The following is a 20,937-nucleotide window of genomic DNA, read 5'->3' on the forward strand; positions in this document are numbered from 1 at the left end:
GGCTGGGGGTGTGGGGTGTCTGGGACCTACAGCAGCACCCCATGGGAGGGTCTTCTCCTGGCCGGGGTGTGGGCCAGCGAGTGCTGGGCTGGGGAGGAGGCAGGGCCTGGCTCACACACTCTGGTTCTGTAGCTGAGACGCTGGACTGGGTGAAAGGGTCACATGGGAATAATAACCTACTCATCTTTGGTGCTCTTTCCAGAATTCATATTATACATCTTATCAGAACTCTCTTGGCTGCAAAGGACAATAACTCAGCTCAAAGGAGATTAAGAATAAAATAAATAAAGAGCCAGAGAGAGAAAAGGAAGGGAGGGAGGGAAGAAAGAAACAAGAAAGAAGTAACCAAAGACCTCTGAGGAGGGGTTGGCTTCAGGTGCAGCTGGATCAAGGGCCCCAGCTGTCAGGACACTGTCTCTCCCCACCTCTTGGCTCTGCATCTTTCTACGTTTGCTTCTTTCCTCTCCTAGTGGCCCCCAGCAGCCCAGGCTTCTGAGCCGTCCCCAGGTGAACGAAAGCTTCTCTCCCTGACAGTCTGGCAAAATCCACAGGATCCGCCACGCTCTGATGGGCCCGGCCTGAACTCTGGGGACCAGGGATGGGGGTAGCCCACTCACTCGCACACGGCCAAGGAAAACGGCTGTGTGCCTGCTGGAAGGAGGGAAGGAGCACAGGGCACACCGCAGAACCTGGGGTTGCTCGCCTTGGGCTCAGTTCCCCGTGGCTCTGTTCTTGGGAAGAGCGGCTCTCCTCCCGCCCTTCAGGGTGAGGCCAGGGGCCCAGAGAGTCCGGAGACAGTCCCCTGGACATCGACAGGCTGCTCCAGGTCGCACAGGGGAGTGGTGCTGGGTGACCGGTGCCCACACCGACCCCTCCACCACTGGGGAGCCAGCACCCAAGCTCTCCTGCCGTGGTCACCTGCCCCCCAGGTTGGTCACCTGGGGACAGACCCGCCTTGTTTTCGCCTCCCTCACCCTTTAATGATGGGATTAAACACAAGTTTCTGCCAGGGAGAGTGACTGACTTAAAAAAAGATCGACAACAACAACAATAACAAAAACACCCAGGAACATTTGAAGAAAATGAAAAGCTTTAGCCATCAGCACTTTTTATTTAGACTGGAATTCATGAATGTTAACCAGATATAAACATGGGGACGTGCGGCACTAATACACGTGCGGTTGTGCAAAGCCACTATCATGGCTGCAGTGAAAATTAGACTCTGACTCAGTGGTGGGTTCCAGGAGAGAGGTGTCCTCCTGTTTCCAGCGCTGGGAACTCGGATTGCTGTTGCCATGGTAACAGGGCTGTCAAGGGAATCTGTGGACAAGAGGCTGGTTGGTCCTCGGGGATGGGGGGGTTGCGGCCAGCTGGGCCAGGCTGGGCTCAGCTCCGTCCCTGCGCCTCACTGGAGATGGGCGAGTCGCCGGTGGGAGGGGGTGGAGGGCACACCCAGCAAGTGTGCAGTGCCCCCACAGCCCCCCCTCCCCTTCCTGATTGCCAGGGAGGCATCCCTTTCATCTTCCAATAAATATTTGTTGAGCACCTACTATGTGCTAGGCCATGCCAGGTGCGGAGGATACAGCAGCGACAGGTCGCTGAGTTCACCAACCTGTATCTCAGAGCGGGAGACGGCTAATAAAAGCAAGCAGACGCATGGGGGCCTGGGAGCACCTGGAGGGCGATAGAGAGGGGTGGGAGGGGGACACACCCTGGAGTGATGGTGGGGGTGGGGGAGCGGAGGAGGGCCTGCCACCAGGTGGTCAGGGGAGGCCCCGCTGGGGAGTCAAGGACAAGGGGGAGATAGCCATGCACAGGCATCGGTGGCTCTGCAGAGCAGAGCTGCCAGGGAAAATAGGACACACAGTGAAATTTGAATTTCAGATGAACCATGAACAAGTTTTTCAGTGTAAGTATGCCTCGTGCCATGTGCGGGACATACACTATAAAGTTATCCTTGGCTCATTTGAAATTCAAATTTTTATTTGCTCAATCTGGCAAGCCTATGCGGGGCGGTGACTTGCCCAGGCCTCTCCCAGCAAAGCCGGACACGCACTCTGCCGGTGCGCACGGCCACCCCGCCCTGGTCCTGGTCCTTGGGGAAGGCTGTTCACCGCCTGCCTGCCAATCTGTCCCCCGAATCCATTCTCACCGCGCCTGGGCTGGGAGACATCGGCGTGAAGCGCGGTCTGATCCGGGCCCAGCCTGCCCCGCCCTGCCCGGAGGCTCCCTGGGGCTCCCAGCACCTGCTTGGAGGCCTGCAAAGCCCCGGGTGCTCTGGGCCCCACCCAGCGACCAGCGCAACTCCCCTTCTGCCCGCCTCCCTTCGCTCCAGCCTCGGTTCCCGTGGCCGCCTGTCCCTCAGCCTTCAGGCCCCGAACTCGGGCATTGGGTCTCGTGGGAGCTTCCTGCAGCTCCAGGGCGTCCCCGCCCTCTGGTGCCGCTCAGCCCCTCACGGTATTAGCCACGCATTTTTCAAATGGGGGCCAAATATACCTGACCTGAAATTCACCATTTTAACCATGTTGAAGCGTGCAGTTCAGGGGCATCGAGTACATGCATGTCATTGTGCCGCCAGCCCCTGCATCCACCTTCGCAAGCAGAGACCCCACGCCCTCGGAGCACTGGCTCCGCCCCCTCCCCGCCCCCCTCCCGTCTCCACCTCCCGCAGCCGCCCTTCCGCTCTCGCTCTCCGTGACCGTGACCGTGACCGTGACCCCTCCAGGGGCCGCGCAGGAGCGGAGTCACGCAGCGTCTGTCCCTTTGTGAGTGACTTATTGCACCAGCAGAGTGTCCTCCAAGGTCATCCGTGTCGTGGCCTGTGTCTGAATTGCCTTCCTTCTGGGCTGGACGACCTTGGACTGACCACACCTCGTGTGTCCGTTCACGGCGCCCGGTCGTCTCCCGCTGTGGCCGCCGTGCCTGATGCTGCCGTGCGTCCGTCCAGACCCGGGCTTTCCTTTCTGTGGGTCTTTCTACCCAGAGATGGGACCGCCGGGTCCCCGGGTCATTCTCTGTTACGGTCTCCCAGGGCCTCTGGCTCTCCGGGTTCCAGAGCCGCCGCACCGTTTCCGCCTCCACCGCGGCTCCCACTTCCACGCGACGCCAGGTTAAACTTGGATGCGTTATTACAGATTTTGTTTGCCTCCCTCATTCTCCCCGTTTCCGTTCCCCGTCTTCTCTTTTTAGCGCACATGTGCCTCCTAGCCTCAGGGGAGGTGCGTGGTTTCTTCGGAGTGATTTCATTTCCAGAAGCCCAAACTTCCCTCCGAGAGTCTGTGGGAGGCAGGAGGAGAGAGGGGAGAGGTGGGGGTTCCTGCCCAGGGTGGGGAGGGGTGGCTGTGTGGCGCAGCCCCCCTCACCAGAGCTTGCCAGGGCCACGCGTGGCCGGGAAGAAGCCATGGGCCAGCAGTCTGGAAGGGCTCCAGGCCTGGGCCCGCAGGCTCGGTAGGCAGGGGACCCACCTCTAAGGCCCAGACAGCGCCCGAGCTGAACTCCTGGGAGGGGACAGCGGGGGAGGACAGAGCAGCGGCATTTTGTGCCGCTCTGAGCTCGGGGCAGAGAGGCCCCCTGCACACGCGTTGCACTGACCCCTTCATCGTGAGGTAGGTGTGTGGTGCCCACAGGCTGGGCCCTCTTCTGCCGGGGTGGGGTGGGGGGAGGGGAGGTGCAGGTCTGACCCCCTCTGCGCAGCTGTCTGGGGACTGGAGCAGCATTTGCTGCCCTCAGCAGGGCTCAGGAATGGGCTGCCAGCTTCCAGGGTCCCCTCACCCTCAGGACCAGATGTGAGCACCTCAAGGACGACCTCTGGGCTCCCCGGGAAAGGCCAGTGCTGGGCGGGAAGGTCCAGGCACTCTGCTTTCAGCCCATTCGCAGCAGCCTCTCGGTTTCCCGTCCTTGAACTTCAGTCTTCCCTGTGGCTCGCTCCCTCCCTCCCTCTCTGCATCTGTCTCCTTCCATCTCTGCTTCTCTGCTGATTGCCCCAGGCTACTGCTCCCTCCCTCGTACTTACAGTCACAGAAAGCACCTCCCAGGCCCAGCCCCACGTCCAGGTCTCGTGCTCACAGCCCCCGGGGACGGGGGAGGGCAGGTCGACTCCATGTGGGTTGGGGGGCCTGATTCTGTGCTCTCTTCTCCTCACACTGGTCAGGACACTGTTCTTTGATGAACACTCACCTCTTGTGTCTCCACTCAGGACAGGGTGCCCATCCTGCCATCAGCCCACTGAGTGACCATGGTCCAGGTCGCCCTCTCTGGGCCAATCAGGGGGCGACCCGCATGCTGGGCTGACAGTGCCCAGCTGCCTCCCTGGCCGAAAAGTGCCATCAGGATCCGTCAGCCAGAAGCAGAGCCGGGTGAGCCCCTCACCCCAACCCCAGGGCACCCCACTCTTATGCCCGCTGATGGGGAGTTCCCCATAAGACCCTTCTTTCTGGAAGGAAGAGTGGGAGGAGCAAAGGTCATGACCTCAGAGCCCCAGGCAGCTTTGGGTCAGGGCCCAGGCCACCTACAACCACCTAGGAGGCCACGCCAAGGCCACATTGAGGCCACACGGAGGGACACAAGCCCAGGTCTGTCGCTGCGGTCATTTCCTGGAGCCAGAAGCGCATTTGGAGAGAGGGTGCTCAGGCCATGGGTTTCCCACCGTGAGCTGTGGTCGACAGCTTCTCCAATGGTGCCCGCCGATCCTGCCTCCGGTCCCCATGCCCATGCAGAGTCCCCTCCCCTGCAAGGGCACTGGACCTAGTGACCTCCTTCTAACGGACAGAATACCAGCGGAGGAGACGGGATGTCACCTCTGAGAGCAGGTGGCAGAGAGACTGGCTCCCACCGTGCGGGCCCCTCTCCTTCCCCCCCTCACTCACTCGCTCTGTTGGAAACCGGCTGCCTGGTCGTGAGCCACCCCGTGGAGATGCCCACGTGACACAGGGTTGAAGCTGTCTCCCTCCAACATGAGGGTGGGGTGGGGTTGGGGGGAGGCCCTTCGTGCAGCAACCCCCGAGGTGCTGATGCTGCCAGCACCACTCCAGTGAGCTTGGGAGCAGGTCTCCCCCGGCCGAGCCTGGAGGTGAGACACAGCCCCAGCCGACACACTGACTGCAGCCTCGGGACCCCTCTGGCCTGAGGTTCCAGTTAAGCCAAGTCTGGGTTCCTGACCCACAGGAACCGTGAGAGCATGAGAGCTGTTGTCTCAAGCGGCCTACATTTGGATAATTTGTTATGCAGCCGTAGATAACTGATACGAGCACAAGCTATGCTGCATCACAAAACTGGATCCTGTATTACATGACATTCTACGACAGGCGAGATGCATCCTCGGTGGAGAACTATGGGAAGAGTGCTCGCCTCCTGGGAGTCGGGGCAGGACCGAGTGAAAGAGGCAGGAGGGAATGTTCTGGAAGGAGGGTCGTGCCCCTTATTCCGAGGGGCTTGTGTTACACGGGCATATGCATTTGTCAGAATTCAACAAGGGACTTGCAGGATGTGTGCATTTCATCCTGTGTAAATTTCATGTCCCAAACAGCAGATGCTAAATTGTTTAGGGGGGATTGGACTGCTGTCAAAATGGTGAGATGGGCCGATGGGTGGACGTGGGTAAAACAACTGTTATGGAATGTCAGTGGTAGAAGTCTGCCACTAGAGTATACGGGTGTTTGCTACAAATTCTTTCGACTCTGCTGTGTGTTTGAAATTTTCATAATGAAATATTGGAAAAAATCACTTATTTGGCAAATACTCACAGAGTGCTTAATGGGAGCAAATTAGAATAACAGCATTATTATTCTGGCAGTAATTGTCCGACAGTAATCGTCGTCTGGGATTGTCACGTGCGAAGTATCTGGCGAGGGCCCTTCCCATGCGGCGTCTCACTCGTCCAGGTGCCGGCACACAAGGGGGGTGGTTCCTAATTTACAGGCGGGGAAACTGAGGCAGGCGTGAGTCAGTCCCTCCACCTGGTGCAGCAGGAGAGCTGCGAAGCTGGGATTCCCCAGGTGTGAGTGCTCAGACGGGCGGAGCTGTGTCGGCCCTGGGGTGTCATTTCCTTCTGTGCCTCAGTTTCCCGGTCTCTGAAGCAGAGACGTAACCTGTCCTGTGGGAGAGATCAGGTGACGGTGGCTACACTTCCCGAGGGCAGTGTCTGTGCGGGCTCCGTATTGTCACGGGGAGGGGCACACACGCCACCTCGGAGGCCCTGCCTCCCCCACCAGGGCAGGAGCACGGAGGGTGCGGTGATCCCGCCGCAGGGGGGCGCTGTCTCCTGATCTGTCTTTCCTCAGACGCTGGCCTCCTCTCTTCCAGTTCTGCTGTGTGGACGCCGGGCTGGGGGTTTCTGGCGACCTCACTCCCACGCACTTGGGCCCCACACACCGGCAGTGACTTGGCGTAGAGTGGGCTATGCCTCCCAGCCCCCCAGGCTCCCCAGGGCCTCCCCCCAGTCCTTCTCGTCACAAGGAGAAAGGCTGCGTGGTCCCAGCCTCCAAGCCCCTGCTCCTGACAGTGAGTGTGGGACATCGACGAGGCTTCCCTGGGTCCCTGGCCCCTGCAAACGTGCATCTGCAGCCCGGGTTCGGCCAGTGAGGGGAAGGGAGGGAGACCGAGCCGCTCCCCAACCTGAAATCCCGCCGCACCACTGGAGCCCCCTCTCTGACCGCCCCCTAACTTCCCTCACACCCCCAGAATAATGTTAGCTGTTACAGGTCCTGTGTCCCCACAAGGGTCCTCTGGCAAGGACGGAGGGAGGGCCCCTGGAGTCCCACCCACTCAGGCGGGGGTGGGGCGGGGGGTGGGGCCAGGCCTCCCTGCTGCTCTCCCTCCAGTACAGCTGGGCCCTGAACCCCAGCCCGCACGGGCCTTCGCCTGAGTCCCCACAGCCCTGTCCTCAGCCCACTGCAGCCATTGTCTCCTTGTCCCGGGGTCACCTGTGTCTGCATCTGTGTCCTTGGTACCCAGGGGCTCCTCGAGAGCAGGGCCACGTCCGAGTGGCCTGGGACTCAGTGGCCAGCACCGGGCCTGGCCTGGGATGCTGACAAGGCGGGGAAGGGAAGGGGGTTCTTTCTCAGGCCGTCGGCCCATCAGCAATGCCAGCAAGCCCCTCAGGCTCTGTTACCGGTGGTTCTGCCTCCTGAGAGCCAGGCCAGATGGGAACCTGTGAAGTCCCTAAGCTCTGCAAAGGGTACGTGTATAGATACTAAGTGGTGGAACAATTGTATGTGGGGCTTTCAATGGAGGCGGCGATTAGAGGCCCCTCCTGCATCTTTACTCTGGGGATCATGTGGAGGTTTCAGTGGGCTGGCCTCAGGACAGCCCCACTGGACAGGACGCCGCTACGGGAGCACAGGGGGCTGCGGGAGGGCTGGGGTGCAAGCTCGCTCTGAGCCCCAGAGGGAGAAGAAGGGGTTTGGGGAGCAGCAAGAGCTATCGTGCTCCAATCAGGTCTTCCAGGGGTGGGTGGGGAGTGGGGGAGACACTCTTCTATTACAAAACACCCCAAAGTGCAGGATCAGTTACCACACGCTTCTTTCTTCCATGGGCAGCTAAGTTTGCGAGGAATTGAGGGAAATTGCCGAGAAACCAGGAAGAGGAAGCAAAGGCTGACCTCTGGCTGCACCGAAGCCTTTGCCCATAACAGTGCCCGGAACCTTGGGTTTTCCCCATGATGCAGGGGGCCGACGACATTGTTTTATTCTGAGCGCATAAAAGAATGGGAGCAGGAAGTGCGACCCCCGTCTGCAGCTGGGGGCTTCAAAGTGGCGCCGTGAGTGGAAGAGGGTGGCCCAAACAAACCAACCTTCTAGCGGAAAACGATGGCAAGGCGCTCATCTGTCCCAGCCTCTGCCGTGGATGCGGGTGAAGAGAGTCCTCCATGGGAATGGGTTTGCTTAGGCTGACCTCCACTTGTCCTTGAGGCCCGGATTTGAGGGTTCTGAGAACCCCAAGCCAAGGTAGTAACCTAGTGTGTTGTTGGGTTGGTAGCCAGCCGGGGCGCAGGCTGGATGGAGCACACTCTTGCCCGGGTCCTGCCAGGGCCCCCAGACCACCAGCTGGCTCACAGCCTCAACTCTAATGGCAAACACGGGAGGAAGCAGCCCCCGGTGAGCCGGTCGGCGCAAAACTAGATCGGGTTTCAGGTGTTTGCGTGGTGGGAACGAGAGTCAAAGTGAGTGAGTTGGAGATGGTTACAGAGAGACGAGCTGAGGCTGGGGTGAGGACGCAAAGACTGCACCGGAAGGGAGCTGAGAAAGGGCCCCTCAGAACTTTCAGGTGTGGGGAACGGAGCGACTGGAGTGCGAAGCTCGCTGGGCGGCCGGCACCAGCCCCAGAGGCAACGGCTGAGGCTTTTCCAGAATTGGTAGGGGGCATGGACTCCAGTTCAGGGCACACGGCCAATCCCTAGCAAGGGGTTAAAAACACACACACGTGACACGTGGACCCATCACAGTGACGCAGAAGAGCGAAGGGCAGATTTTGTGAGGAGCCAGAGGGAAGAGACGAGAGGACCCCTGGGAACGGCGATTGGGTGGGAGGCAAACTGCTGGACCGCGCAGCCCAGACCGGGAGCCTGGGTGCGGCGCCGTCAGATGCCACAGCACAGGTACGTGAACTGTCCCCCCGGGATCGCTATCAAGTAAGTGTCTTTCACGAGCGAGACAGAGACATCTGAAGCCCAGGCCGACGCCGTGGAGGCGTCAGCAGCCCCTGCCCCCCTCTCCCGGCAGGAGGGAGGTGCGGGGAGACCCGAACATGCGTGGACCCGAGAGAGCAGTTCTCAGAGTGTCTGACTCGGGGGGCTAAGACGATGAAATGTTCGGCAAGGTTCTGGTATTTCCCATGATGACTGTTTTAATGCTTTTTGGAAAAATACTAACGATGACATTTTTTGAGAAGTGTTTTCCGCTGGGCCTCTGTCCCAGGTGCACACCGCCAACCTGCAGCGTGATGGGGTACCTGGCCTGCAGCCTGGAAAGCGCTCTCAGGTCCCAAACTCGGGGTCCCCTGGTGCCTCAGCCCCGAGGTTCTCCCCCGGATCGCCTGGAGTGCTCGTTAGATGGGGGGCGGGGGCTGAGCCCCTTCCCCAGGGTCCCACGTGGCCCGGGAGTCTGCATTCCAGCAGGTTCCCAGGCCCTGCAGGTCCTGGAGCACAGTGTGAGAGCCACTGCTTTAGCGGAAAGATCCCCGGGTCTCTCCAGTTTGGGGCAGGGGTAACATGCCCCCCCCAGCACGCCTTCCTGCCTGCACACCTCATCGGGCAGGGGCTGTGTTTTGCATCATTATCTTCACATTTTCACCGTCACCTGCTCAGGGCAGCAGATGCTAAATCAATTTTAGCTGAATGACTGTCTAAGCCTGAATGGGTGTGAGCTGGCCAGTGGGTCTTCGGTGGGGCGGGGTGGGGGGGAGTCTGGCCCCGCCCCCACCAGGAAGTGCCTCTCTCTCTCTCTGTCACACACACTCACACACACACACACACACACACACAACACAGACCCCTTTTCTCTGCACCGGAGTCAGCACAACCCCCTCCACCTCCCGGCAAGCCCCCTGGGGTGCCCACAGTGCGCCACACCTGGCGCTGGACTCTGGCTGGTCTTACTGCCACTTTGCTTGGGATGAGCAGGCTCCCCGGGGGCTACATCCTGGGGCTTTTTCTAAAAATGGGGTCACTGGCCCCAGGATCCCGGGCTTCTAACTCTCCTCCCTCCTCCAAACCCCCACACTGAAGGTCATGTCCCTTAGAGACTGGTTTAGGGTCCTAAACATGCCCTTGCTCCTCCTCTCCCCTCCAGCTGTCTGTCTCCAGGCAGGGGGACACCACGGGCAGTGGGTCCCAGCAAGATTAAGACATCTCGTTCCGGGAGAAAGCCCTGCTGACGGAGCGGCAGCTGCCCGGCTGCTGGTGGGGCTCCTGCGGGGGCCCTGTGTGCCCGCCCAGCTGGCTGAGGGGGAGGAAGGACGGTTCTGCATGGGCAGGGGCACACAGCCCCCTCCCGGAGGGGCTGGGGGTCCTGCGTCGTCCTGGAGAGGTGCCCAGAGCTCTCAGGGGTTGCAGGGAGCGCCCAGGCGGCTGATTTATGAGGCCAGATTAGGAAGACTGATGGCCTGTCCCTCAGCCAAGAAATGAGTCTTGTGGCAAGCCTCTGAAGGGCCGGGACAGCGGGGAGGAGAAGCTTTATCAAGAGCAGTTCGGGAGCGTAATGAGGAGTAATGGGTTGAAGCTGAGCCGAGTACCAGGGGAGACGTCTTGGCTGGGAAAGCTGTCAGGGCTGGGAGCTGGCTCCAGCAGGGAGAGCAGGGCCCGCGGTCCTCCATCATGGGGCCCTGACGGGACCAGGCTCGGGGGCGCCCTCGGGAGAAGCCTCGGGCCTGGCAGGCCCATCCGTCGGATCAGCCGGAGGCTTTCTCTGAAGCGGCAGTTACCGCTGCCCTCCTCTCCTGGGTCACCCAGTCCCTGGGCGATCAGACCCGCTGCACCCCCTCCTGCCAGGGGCGAACCACAGCTTGGGCATCCACAGGCTGCCGGGGGCCGGGAGCACCCAGGAGGGGGTGCCGTCCCGAAGAGGGATGGTTGTTTGACGGAGGAGAGCTGCAGTGGCTGGGCCCTCTGCCCCCTCGGAGGACAGGCGTTTGTTCTTGGTGACTGTCCTTTGCCTGTGAGGGTTGGGGGGGATCCAGGCAGGCACAGCGCCCTCTGTGGGGGGCCCAGGTTACACGGTGGGCGTATAGCAGGGTGGGGATTCAAGCTCCCAGCAGGCTGATTCCAGAGCCCATCTTTCGGTTTCGGGTCCCTGAAGCAAACTGTGGCGGGAGGTGGGCCGGTGGGGGAGCTCAGGAAGGCTGGCCTCACCCTCGCCGTGCTCCCGAAAGCACCTCCAGAGATCTCTGAGACGCACTCAGGAGCGCAGGGAAGCTGCTGCACCCCGGAGCTCGCTCAGCTGTCCGGAGCGGGCAGCTTGAACTTTCCTCCACGAATGACCAAGCTCCTCAGTAACGTGCGCCCCTGGGTGGCGGTGCCACGCCCACGCAGGGCCGAGCGCTGAGGAACTAACTGTTCGGCACCTGCCAAGGTGGCTTCCTTGCTGGGAGAAGCAGCAGCCGTGACTCAGGCGCTGACTCAGGGCCCAGAACAGGTGGGCACAGGCGTTGAATGCGGGGGTGGGGGGGGCTCCCAATGCCCAGCCCAAGCGTGGCTTTCCAGAGCCTTGGGGAGGCCGAGACTGGTTCTCCCCATTTTGCAAACGAGAGGCAGAAGCAGGGGAGGCGAGGTGCTCTGTCCCCCCGAGGTCTGCGGCCGCTAAGTGCAAACCCCGATTTCCGCCCTGCCCGAGGTCACACATCTTGCTTTGTTGTCACTGCTGCGTCACCCCCAGCCTCCCCCAGAGAAAGGAGACGAGGCCTGATACCCACAAGGGTCCAGGCAGCTACACGTCCAGCCTGGCCCTTGGTGGGAGCTCTGCCCTCTGCGGGCCAGCAGGGGCCACGTGCCTGGGACCTGCTGGCTCCTCCTCGTGCAGGCCCCCGCGTCCAAGGGTTCTCCTTAGTTGGGAGGATGGACCAGGACCTCCGTCTGTGATGGAAAGCGTGGATTATGCCCTGAGCACGTGGTCTGGACTTGGAGACAGCACCAAAGCTTCAGTCCTGACCTGCACAGAGGTCCCCAAACATACCGGGCTCAAGCCCAAAGAGGGTCTGCCCCGGGTGGGGTGGCTGTAAGATCCCCCATGAGCATCACCCAGGAAAGGCCAGGTCCCTGACCCTCCTGGCCTCTGGAAAGGGGAGGAGGGTTCTGGTGGAGGCGCCCTGGTAGCCTCCGGGCTGTAGCCGGTGTCGGGCCTCAGTGTCCTCACTGTTGGATGGCGAGCAGCGTCCCTTCTGCAGAGTGGCCCCAGCCCACTCTTGCTAAGTGGCCCTTCCCCTCCTGCCCTTGCAACACCCTCCCGGTCAGTCATCTGGTGAGAGGGGCTGGCTGCCCGGGGCCCCTGCCCTGCGAGCAGCTGACTGGCTCCAGGAGGCTGGCTTCTCCTGCGGGGGCGTGGCTGCCTACCACCCCGCCCCCTTCCCCGCCCCGCATCCCAGCGCTCCCACTTGCCCTCGGGTTTTAATGGGAGGCGTGCGTGTCTGCACATGGTCCTGTGGAGCCGGACTGTGTTCAACACAGAGTCATTTCTCAGCCATATGCCTCCTTTTCCTGGAGAGACATCTTCAAGTACCTAATAAACAAGGTAGGAAGGCAGCTCGGGTGGTTCCCATGCAGCCTCGCCGTGACACCAGCTGCATGAGAATGGCCAGGGCCATTCGTCTTCTGTCTTTGGAACAGGGAAGCAGGTTCCTGGGACTGTGGCTGTGTGATAATGGGACCTGCGTTACCGGGAGCTGACAAGCAGCACCCTGCCTTCCGGAGCAAGGCCTCTGGGGACAGCCTGTGACGATCGTTAGAGAAGCTTCTACAGGCTTTTAAATCAAGGATCAGGTTTAACAGCCCTGGGGGCCTGTCCCTCCGTTGGGCTCTGATTGCGGTGGCCTGCCCTGGGTCCCCCACCAGGTCTCCAGCCCTCCCCATTTCATTGCCTCCCCATGGCCGCCTGCGGGCAGAAGGCCGCCTCGGTCCCAGGACCTGCTCAGGCCTCCAGTTCTCTGTGATCGGGCCCTGAGCCAAAGGGAAGTGAGCTTCAGCTCTGCGGGCCAGCTCCACCCTCCAGCTGCGGGCAGCACCGTGCCTGCCCTCCCATGAGCTTCCCTTCTGCTGTCTCTTGCTCCGCCTCTAGACCCCCCAGAGCCAGCCCCACCTGCCCAGCCTCTCAGCGACTCTGGGGTCCCAGGACAGAACCTGACTAGGCCTGGTCCCATCAGGGGTGGGCAGGGGCTGGTCTGCTGGGATGGAGGGAGGGCTCCTTCCCCGCCCCCCCCAGGTCTAGGTAGAACAAGATCTCTTTGGAAGGTGCATACGTGCATCTCTATGACAAAGAGCTCTGCAAACTCTTCATCCATCGACTGCCGTGGGGGCCCAGCAGGGGGTGTGCATGTGGGGCCGGGGGGAGGGTTGTCCCAGGAGATTTCCCAGAAGAAGAGCTTCTGAAGGATGGGCTAGGCTTTGTGCGAATCCCTAGCACCCAGCACAGAGGTCTGGCCGAGAAGACGTTACATGAATGAGTGCATGAACGAGTGGCTGGAGGGAAGAGGGAGGTGGACAGTGGGGCAGGACCAGCCCAGGACACCTAGTGGGCTCTGGGCAGGCCCCACAGGGAACAGAGCGCCGGTATGGGTGGTCCACAGGGGCCTTGTGGTCTTCGACTCTGCAATTCCACTCCCAGGGATTTGTTCCTCAGCATTACTTGCACCGACACACAGAGATACTCACTACAGCATGGAAGCAACCTGCATTTCCGTGAAAATGGGATGGAAACCCATTCGCCGTGGAGCATTGACATGGTGGGACGGCAGGAGCCGTCGGGGAGCGTGACGGCAGCCTGCACGGTCGGCGTGAGAGGAGCCAGGAGATGGCGGTGAAACGAAAACCAGCCGGTGCACAACCGTGGGTGCAAGAAAAAAGTGGGGTGGGCGGGAGTGCACGCAGGTGTGGGAACACTCGTGGGGAAGAGCCTGGGAAGCCGGGGAGGAAGCCTTCCTTATTGTAAACCCTTCTGCTTTTACTCTTTTTATGTCTGTCTCAACTTCAAAAACAGTTATTAAACATGAAAAATAACAACAAACAAACTTGTACGACGCCTTTCTGTCAGGAAGGAGCAGGTCGCTTGCGAACGATGTGATTTGTCTTTAACAAATCGCCCTCCAACGCGGAGGCACGTGGCCCTGGTCTAGATCAGCGCCCAGGCTGACTCGCAGGGGAGGGGTTGGCCCGCAGGTGAGGCAGCACCTGGCGCAGGGCAGGGGCGGAGGGGGCGCAGCAGACAGCGGCCTGTGTGTCAGGCCGAGGATCCCTGTTGAGATACGAGGATGCCGAGGTTCAAGCACGTGGAACAGCTTGTCTCGGTGACAGCCGGCAGCAGCGGACGAGGGGAATTCGGATCGGGACTGTCTGGTCCTGGACCGTGCGAGCCTGTGGCGATGTGGAGGGCCCCAGCCTCATGGCCTTCACCAGGGCGGGCGGGCGCAGGTGGCGTCTTCTCTTGAGTCGCCCGTGGGGGCTGCCATCAGCTGCTGCCTGTGAACTGGTTTAGCCCCGGCTCTGGACCTGGGTGGTGCAGGGCCCCACCACGGGGGCCTGAAGGAGGCTGGGGGTGAGAGCTGGCATTTGCCTTACCCAGTGGGGCCGCAGGGGCGCAAGGCACCCCCCTCCCAGCTTTCTGTGGCTGAGCAGTTCCGAGCACACGGAACCTGCATGCTGGCTCTGGTCAGGGATGCAGCCTCGCCCCTCCCTCCCGCAGGGCCTGCTCCAGGGGGTGAGCATCCTGCTCTAGTCCCGTGGCCTGGGCCCTAAGGCAGTGCGTGCCCTGCCTGAACGTGGCCTGGGAGGTGGTGGCTTTGCAGAAAGGTTTGCTGTTTCCTCTGAAGGTGCCTTCACCCAGCAGAGGCTTGGGGCGCCGCTGTGAGCCTGACCAGCAGGTGCCTTTGAGAAAGGAGGGGCCAAAGGAAGCAAGGAAGGGGGTTGGGGAGAAGGCCTGGCTGTTCCCTCCCTGTGACAGCTGCACCCACCCCAGCCCAGCCACCGGGCGACTGTGGACACGTCACTGTGTGGCCAGCAAGCACGGCTGCAGAGGTGGGCTGGGCGGCTGCACCCCTGCATTGGCAATGGCTATGGACTAGGGTCAGAGCATGACCTGGCAGGACTGGACTTTATTAGAAAAATGTGGTGAATTTACAATTTTTAGTAAAAGAGGTTGCAAGGCAAAGGAAGCATGGGTGGTTTTCGCATGCCGGGGCCGTCCTGAGCGCCCCGCACAAGCACACGGGGCGTCTCCCCACCCACTGCGGCCTGGGACGCGGTCAGGCAGGAAGACTGAATGTTACTTTTGTTGGGTGCACATGGTTGAAGTGAACACATTCAACAGTTATTTCTTGAGGACCCGCTGTGTTTCTGTGCCCCCCAAACTCTGCCTGGCGTTCGGTGCGTGTCACTCACAAGAGGTTCATCGCCCCACTTGACAGACGAGGGAAGGGAGGCTTGGAGGGCTGAGGAGACTCACCTAAGGACACGTGCTCGAGTGCGTGCACACACACACACACACACACACACACACGGTCTTTGTCACTGAGGCACAGAACGTGTACGGCGAGGACTGCGGCGTGCACACACCTTACATGCACAGCTGGATCAATTTCCACACGTGTGACCATCACCTACACCAATGTACGGAACAGCCCCCCCCCCCCCCAGGGCCCTTCCTGCTCTTCCCGTCGGGTCCCACTCACCCCCGCCCAGGTCGCCACTGCTCTGACCTCCATCATCGACACTAGTTTGGCCCTCGCTTGAATGTCACATACATGGAACCACATGAGGTGGCCCTTTGTGTCTGGCTGCTCCCACTCAACGCTGTGGCCGTGGCCATGGCATTCAGGTGCACTGCTGGGTGCTCCATTCTGCAGGTGCGATGCGCTCTACCGGCTCTCCTGTCCACGGACACCGGCCTCTTCCTCCTTCTTCCATGATGAACATCGCTGCTGTGAACGCTCTCGTACTGGTCTTTTGGCGGGCACACGGGCTCTCCTCTCTTAGGCGCATGCCCAGAGGGGGAGTGTCTGGCTCACGGGCAGGCACGGGGCAGAACCCAGTGGCGATCTTGTGTTTAACCGCCAGCTCTTTGGGGAGAAGGACAGCCCTGACTGGTGGTGTCGGCGAGTTTCTGTGGCGTGCATAGTCCCCCTGTGGCTGATGTCGAGGGGCCGACGTGCACTCCCTGCACCCAGAGCTGGAAAGAGGTGCCCCACAGGGGCCCCCTGGGGTCCCCAGGAGTGGGCTCGAGAACAGCGGGGGCAGCGTTCCGCATGGACTCGTTCCCAGAGCGCAGGGCCCGTGAGTCCGGAGTCTGCGCTGCGCGGTGTGACCTGGGTCCGTTCACTCACTTTCGGTTGTCGCCCTGGCCCAGTCTTTAGGCTGCAGGGCAAGGGTCCACGTCTTGCCGGAGCATTAAAGGGATGTGCTAGGTCAGTGTGGCCCTGGCGGCAGACCGGGGAGCCATCCCCCAGGTGAGCTGTGGAGAGCTGCCCTGTCCACTCCCCTCCTCTCCAGAAGTGTCCCTTTGCTGCTACCCTCGGGGGACCTAAGTCTTATCATCGTTAAGGAAAAGGGGTGAGCTCCTCATAGAAACCGGGGCTCCGAGGGCTGGTGGGGCTCGCCTGAGGTCACAGCCGGCAAGCAGGGCCAAGCTGAATGCCGCTTCCGCAGCGTGGTGCTGGGGAAGGAAATGCCGAATGTCAGAGGAACGAGCCGCCAGTGACATTTCAGGCTCCTCCCAGGCTGGTCTGGGGGAAAAAGGCTCCACACGCCTCACAGGACACCCCAGAGAGCTCTCTTGGAAGGCTGGGCCGGCCGTTTCTGCTCCATTTGCAAGCCTCCCGATGCCCCACTGTGCAGCCGTGGGTGGTATTTTCTGGGCAGGAAAAAGCCAGCCCTCCACCAGCTGGAGCGCCGCGGCCGTCATCAGACGGGCTGCTCCGGCAGCCGGGAGCCCCCGAGGACACACACATCTGTCCCCGAGAAGCCTCTGTGGCAATCTCCCATCTCTGGCCCGCTCTCTCAGCCCTGGCTGGGGGCCGGGGGGCTTGACTTAGTGTTCCCATTCCTTCCCAGCGGCTGCCCTGGCTGTCACCCCCTGCCTGTTCCCCTGTGCCTGTCCATCAGGCGCCGACACGCCTCGTGGCTGTCCCCTGACTGTCATTTCCTGGCTCCCCATCCCCTTCGAGAGAAAGCCCGGACCCCCACGTCTCTCGTCTCTCAGGCTCTTGCAGATGGTGCACCTGCCTGCTTTCTGGGGCGTCTGCTGTCACTCACCAGCTGGCCCTGCCCGCAGGCGTGCTGCTCACCGATGCATACCTGTGCCCTCTGTCGCATGTGCCACCCCACGCCACCTGGGGAGCTGGCCCTGAAGACCCAGATCCAATAGCACCTCTTCTGTGACATCTTCTAGGACCGGCACGTCACCTCCCCGTCCCTGAGAGAATTAGTCCCTCTGCCCCAGCCCAGCACAGCTGCCTCTAGAACAGCCCATTCTATGGTAATGGGAGGGGGCTGTCTCTGGTCTGCCCCTGAAGGTCACAGACAAGGTCACTTTCATCGTGGTGTTCTGGGAGTCTGGCCCTGAGTTTGGCATGTAGCAGAGGCTTCCAGGGAATGCCCGCCATTGATTTAAATTCAGCGAAGAAGGATCTCAGCGCTGGGTGCTCCCATCAACACCTTCCTACCCGAAGGGGGTCCAGGAGACAGCATGGGCTGGGGCAACATTCAGAGTCCTGTCTCCAAGAGGGGGCCCCCAGACCCTCCCGTGGTGGCAGCAGGAGAAAGAGCCCGAGTTGGAGCTTTGTCACAGGTTCCAGCCGCACTTGATCCATCCCCAGGGGCTGGTTTTGTGACTCTCCCTCCGTCCCACCTGGTCCAGCCCCGGGATGGTGAGGCAGGAAGTGGTGAGCTTCCCAGCCCTCCTCCCTCCGGGGTTTCCTGCCTGTCCGGGGTCCCCCCACCCCTCACCCCACTTGGGGGTGGGGACACTGGATGGAAACGCCCAGCAGAGGGCCCAGCTGCGGCCCCCTCTCGGGCTCTCTGCGGCCCGGCCCGGTGTATCCTGCTCCAGCCTCACCGCAGTCTCTCCCGAGTGGTTTCGAAGGAAACGAGGGGCTTCCTTCTGTCCCGTGTCCCCGTGAGCATCACGACCTCCTCCCACAGAAGGGCTGGGGGCTCGACTCGGCGGCTCACGTGGGGGGGACTGAGACTGCGGTGGGGTTTTTCGGTCTTTCTCAGGGTCTTTTGGAAATGAGACTATACTGCTACCCCGACCTTGTCTGAGGCCTGACTAGAGCCCCCCCCGCGTCTTGGATACAGGCGTGGGGTAAAGTAAAATGGAACAGTGGACATCAGCCTGAACAAAGTCGACCTTCTGCTTTTAACATTGGAGACGGGGGTGGGGGTGAGGGGGGTGGAGACAGGAGGAGGCCCTGTGACCCTGTGACCCTGTGACTCGGTCCTGCTGCCTGGCTTGGCGGGTGGCCTTGGGCAGTCCCTCAGTGTCTCAGAGACTGGGGTCCCCACCTGCCAGGTGGCCGGTCGCTAAGCCCACTGCCTGAATGTCAAGTCACGGCAGATTTAAAGGTTTCTCGCCACACCTGGGTGGGGAAGCAAATGAAATCACGTGCGAAGGAACCACTTGCTAAGCTGAAACACTCTGCACAACTAGCCCTTGAGGATCTCTTACCGCTTAAATCTGTGCGAGATACCCCTGCAGCGGAGGAGGGTTCAGCCTAGAAAGGAGGAAATCCTGGCACAGGCGCCCAGATGAACCTCGGAGACGCTCTGCTGGGGGACAAAACCCGGTCCCCAAAAGACAGACGCCTCAGCTCCCATTTCAGTGCGGGGCGAGGAGAATCAGATGCCCGAGGGTAGGGGGGAGGGTAAAGGTGGTCGCCAGGGGCCGGGCGACGGGGAGCGGGAGTTTCAGGCGGGAGGACCAGCAAGTGGCAGAGACGGGCGGTGGCGGCGGCTGCACAATGACCTGGACGCCCTCGGTGCCCCTGAGCTGCTCCCTTCCAAATGGCTGAAATGGTAAATTCTGTGTGGATTTAACACCATTATAAAAAGACACTTGTACTGTAACAGCATGCACAATAAAATATAATTTTAAAAAGCCCCTTTTGGGAATGGAAAATAAGGGGATAAAAATATAAACCTCATTTCCAGAAAAAGAAAAAGGGTGTGTGTGTGTGTGTCTCCTTTATATAGACGACAAGTAACAGGGAGGGCTGTGAGGAAGACTTGAGGAGGAAGGTTGCCGGCCCACGGGGCTGAGGATTTTATCGCCTCCAGGTTAGCGCCCTCCCCGTTGGAAAAGAGCTGATATTGCTTGTCACATTTTCAAAGGTCAAAACCAAGCGGAATGTCAGCCCACTGCCTAAATGCACGATAATGGCACATTTAAAAAGTAATTACTGGGTGTCTCCTGCTGACACCTGGCGGCGGCCCAGTCAGGACGGGGCCCAAAGAGGCCCCCCGGAGGCGCCACGGCTCCGGTTCACGGTTCTCCTTCACTGTCTGCCCCGTCCTCGGGAGCAGCCATTGTCCCAGCCAGCGGTGTGTTGGGGAGTGAAAGATGTTCTAATGGGACTCAAAGGAGACACCCTCCGGACTCGGAGCCCCGAGGGGAATAAAAGCTCTGCTTAGCTGAGGGCAGACAGAAGGGCGATTCAGCCAGGGCACCTGGGGAACTTCCTCAGCTGCAGGAACCTTCGAGATGCGGCCCCAGGATGTAACAGAGCCCTCAGGAGGCTGGCTGATCACACCCAGGGGCTTTCCGTGCGAGCTGACGAGAGTTCTCCCAGCTTCCAAGGAGGCTGTAGGTCAGTGTGTGTGTGCACTCACTCACGACGAGTGCATGTCTCCGTCAGTCAGCATGGCTGGGTTCTGCTGCAGCGACAACCTCCACAGGCACCAACCAGCACAGGCTCGGGCTGTGCGTCTCTTGCCAGCTAGCCGGCAAGCTCCACGTCTCCTGTATTGGGACCCAGGCCATTCCATGGCAGGGAAACGTGACGTGTCGTGGAAAGGCTTTGGCCGTGTTTTAAGTCACATGGACAATGTGTTTTCCCTCCCAGGTGAGGGGAGCGCAGTTTTGCCCTGGGCTGGGGCGGGGGGGAGCCAGGCAGAGCCAGTTGCCACGGTGCTTCTCCTGCTGGCTTTGCTAGGTCGTTTTCGGGATGGAGCGAGGGAATGGTACGTGAGGCCCCTGTACATCATCAAGTCCTTTGTAAATCACACATGTGAAATATAGACGTAAATTACGAGTGTGAAATATGAGTGTGTTATCGTTGTTGTTATTACGGACATTAATAACCTTCCCTGTATTTCACGCCGCCCGTGAATCAGCCATAGCTGTCAGCCCGGGCGTGGGAGGTGCTTCTGTCCTATCAGCACAGAGACGCTGAGCGGCCCTGGCGCGCTGAGCATGCTCGCTGTGTTTGGCTTCTGCTGTACTGGCTGTCATTGTTTTTTTTTTTTTCTCTGCTGAAATTTCTATCATTGAATCCCAAAGCCACAGAAGCACAGAACGGTAATAGACTTGGGCCCCAGAGCCTGGTAGCGAGATGGAAAGTGCTGGGTCTTTACATCGTGACAAGAACACTGTGGCTTCTAAACCGTTCCCTGGAGCCTCGGGGCCCTGCAGGGACGATCAAGAGGCTTCTGGGGAGACACTCGGTGGCGGGGTGCCCGTGTAATTGACCCCGTTTTGCTGCCCCTGGCTCTGTCCCAAAGTTGTGCCACAGGATGGAGAGCAGGACTTCAGAAAAAACTCATCAGGAAAGATTGTGACAACCTCTGTGAGGTTCTAAATGTCTGTCCTTGAGGTTTGTGCTTGCAACTGCGTTTCTTCATTCTCTCCCTCAGCCCGCGCCCCTCCCTTCCACAGCCCTTTCTTTCCCTTCTCCTCCCAGCTGACACGCTCTTCCTGTCCTTCTCTCTCCCCCCAGCCGCCCCCCAGCCCACCCCCATGCAGCCCACCCCCATGCAGCCCTAGGTTTTCTCTTTGCACTTCTTCTCCGACAGGAAGTGGGGTGGAAGGCAGCCGTGAGGACTCCTTCGGCTTCAGACGGACCCGCACTCAGGGTCTCTCTCTGCCCCTTACTGGGCGTGTGCTCCTGGGCGTGTGCTCCTGCGCCTGTCCAAGCCTGACGCCCTCTGCAGCTCGGGGAGGGCGACGCCTGGGCCATGGAGCTTCCCTGTGATCCTGAGAAACCCCTGCCTTCCTGTCTTCCCTCTCTCTCTCCCACTGGACCCCCCAG

Source organism: Phyllostomus discolor, chromosome 2, assembly GCF_004126475.2.
Source record: "Phyllostomus discolor isolate MPI-MPIP mPhyDis1 chromosome 2, mPhyDis1.pri.v3, whole genome shotgun sequence".
NCBI lineage: Eukaryota > Metazoa > Chordata > Mammalia > Chiroptera > Phyllostomidae > Phyllostomus > Phyllostomus discolor.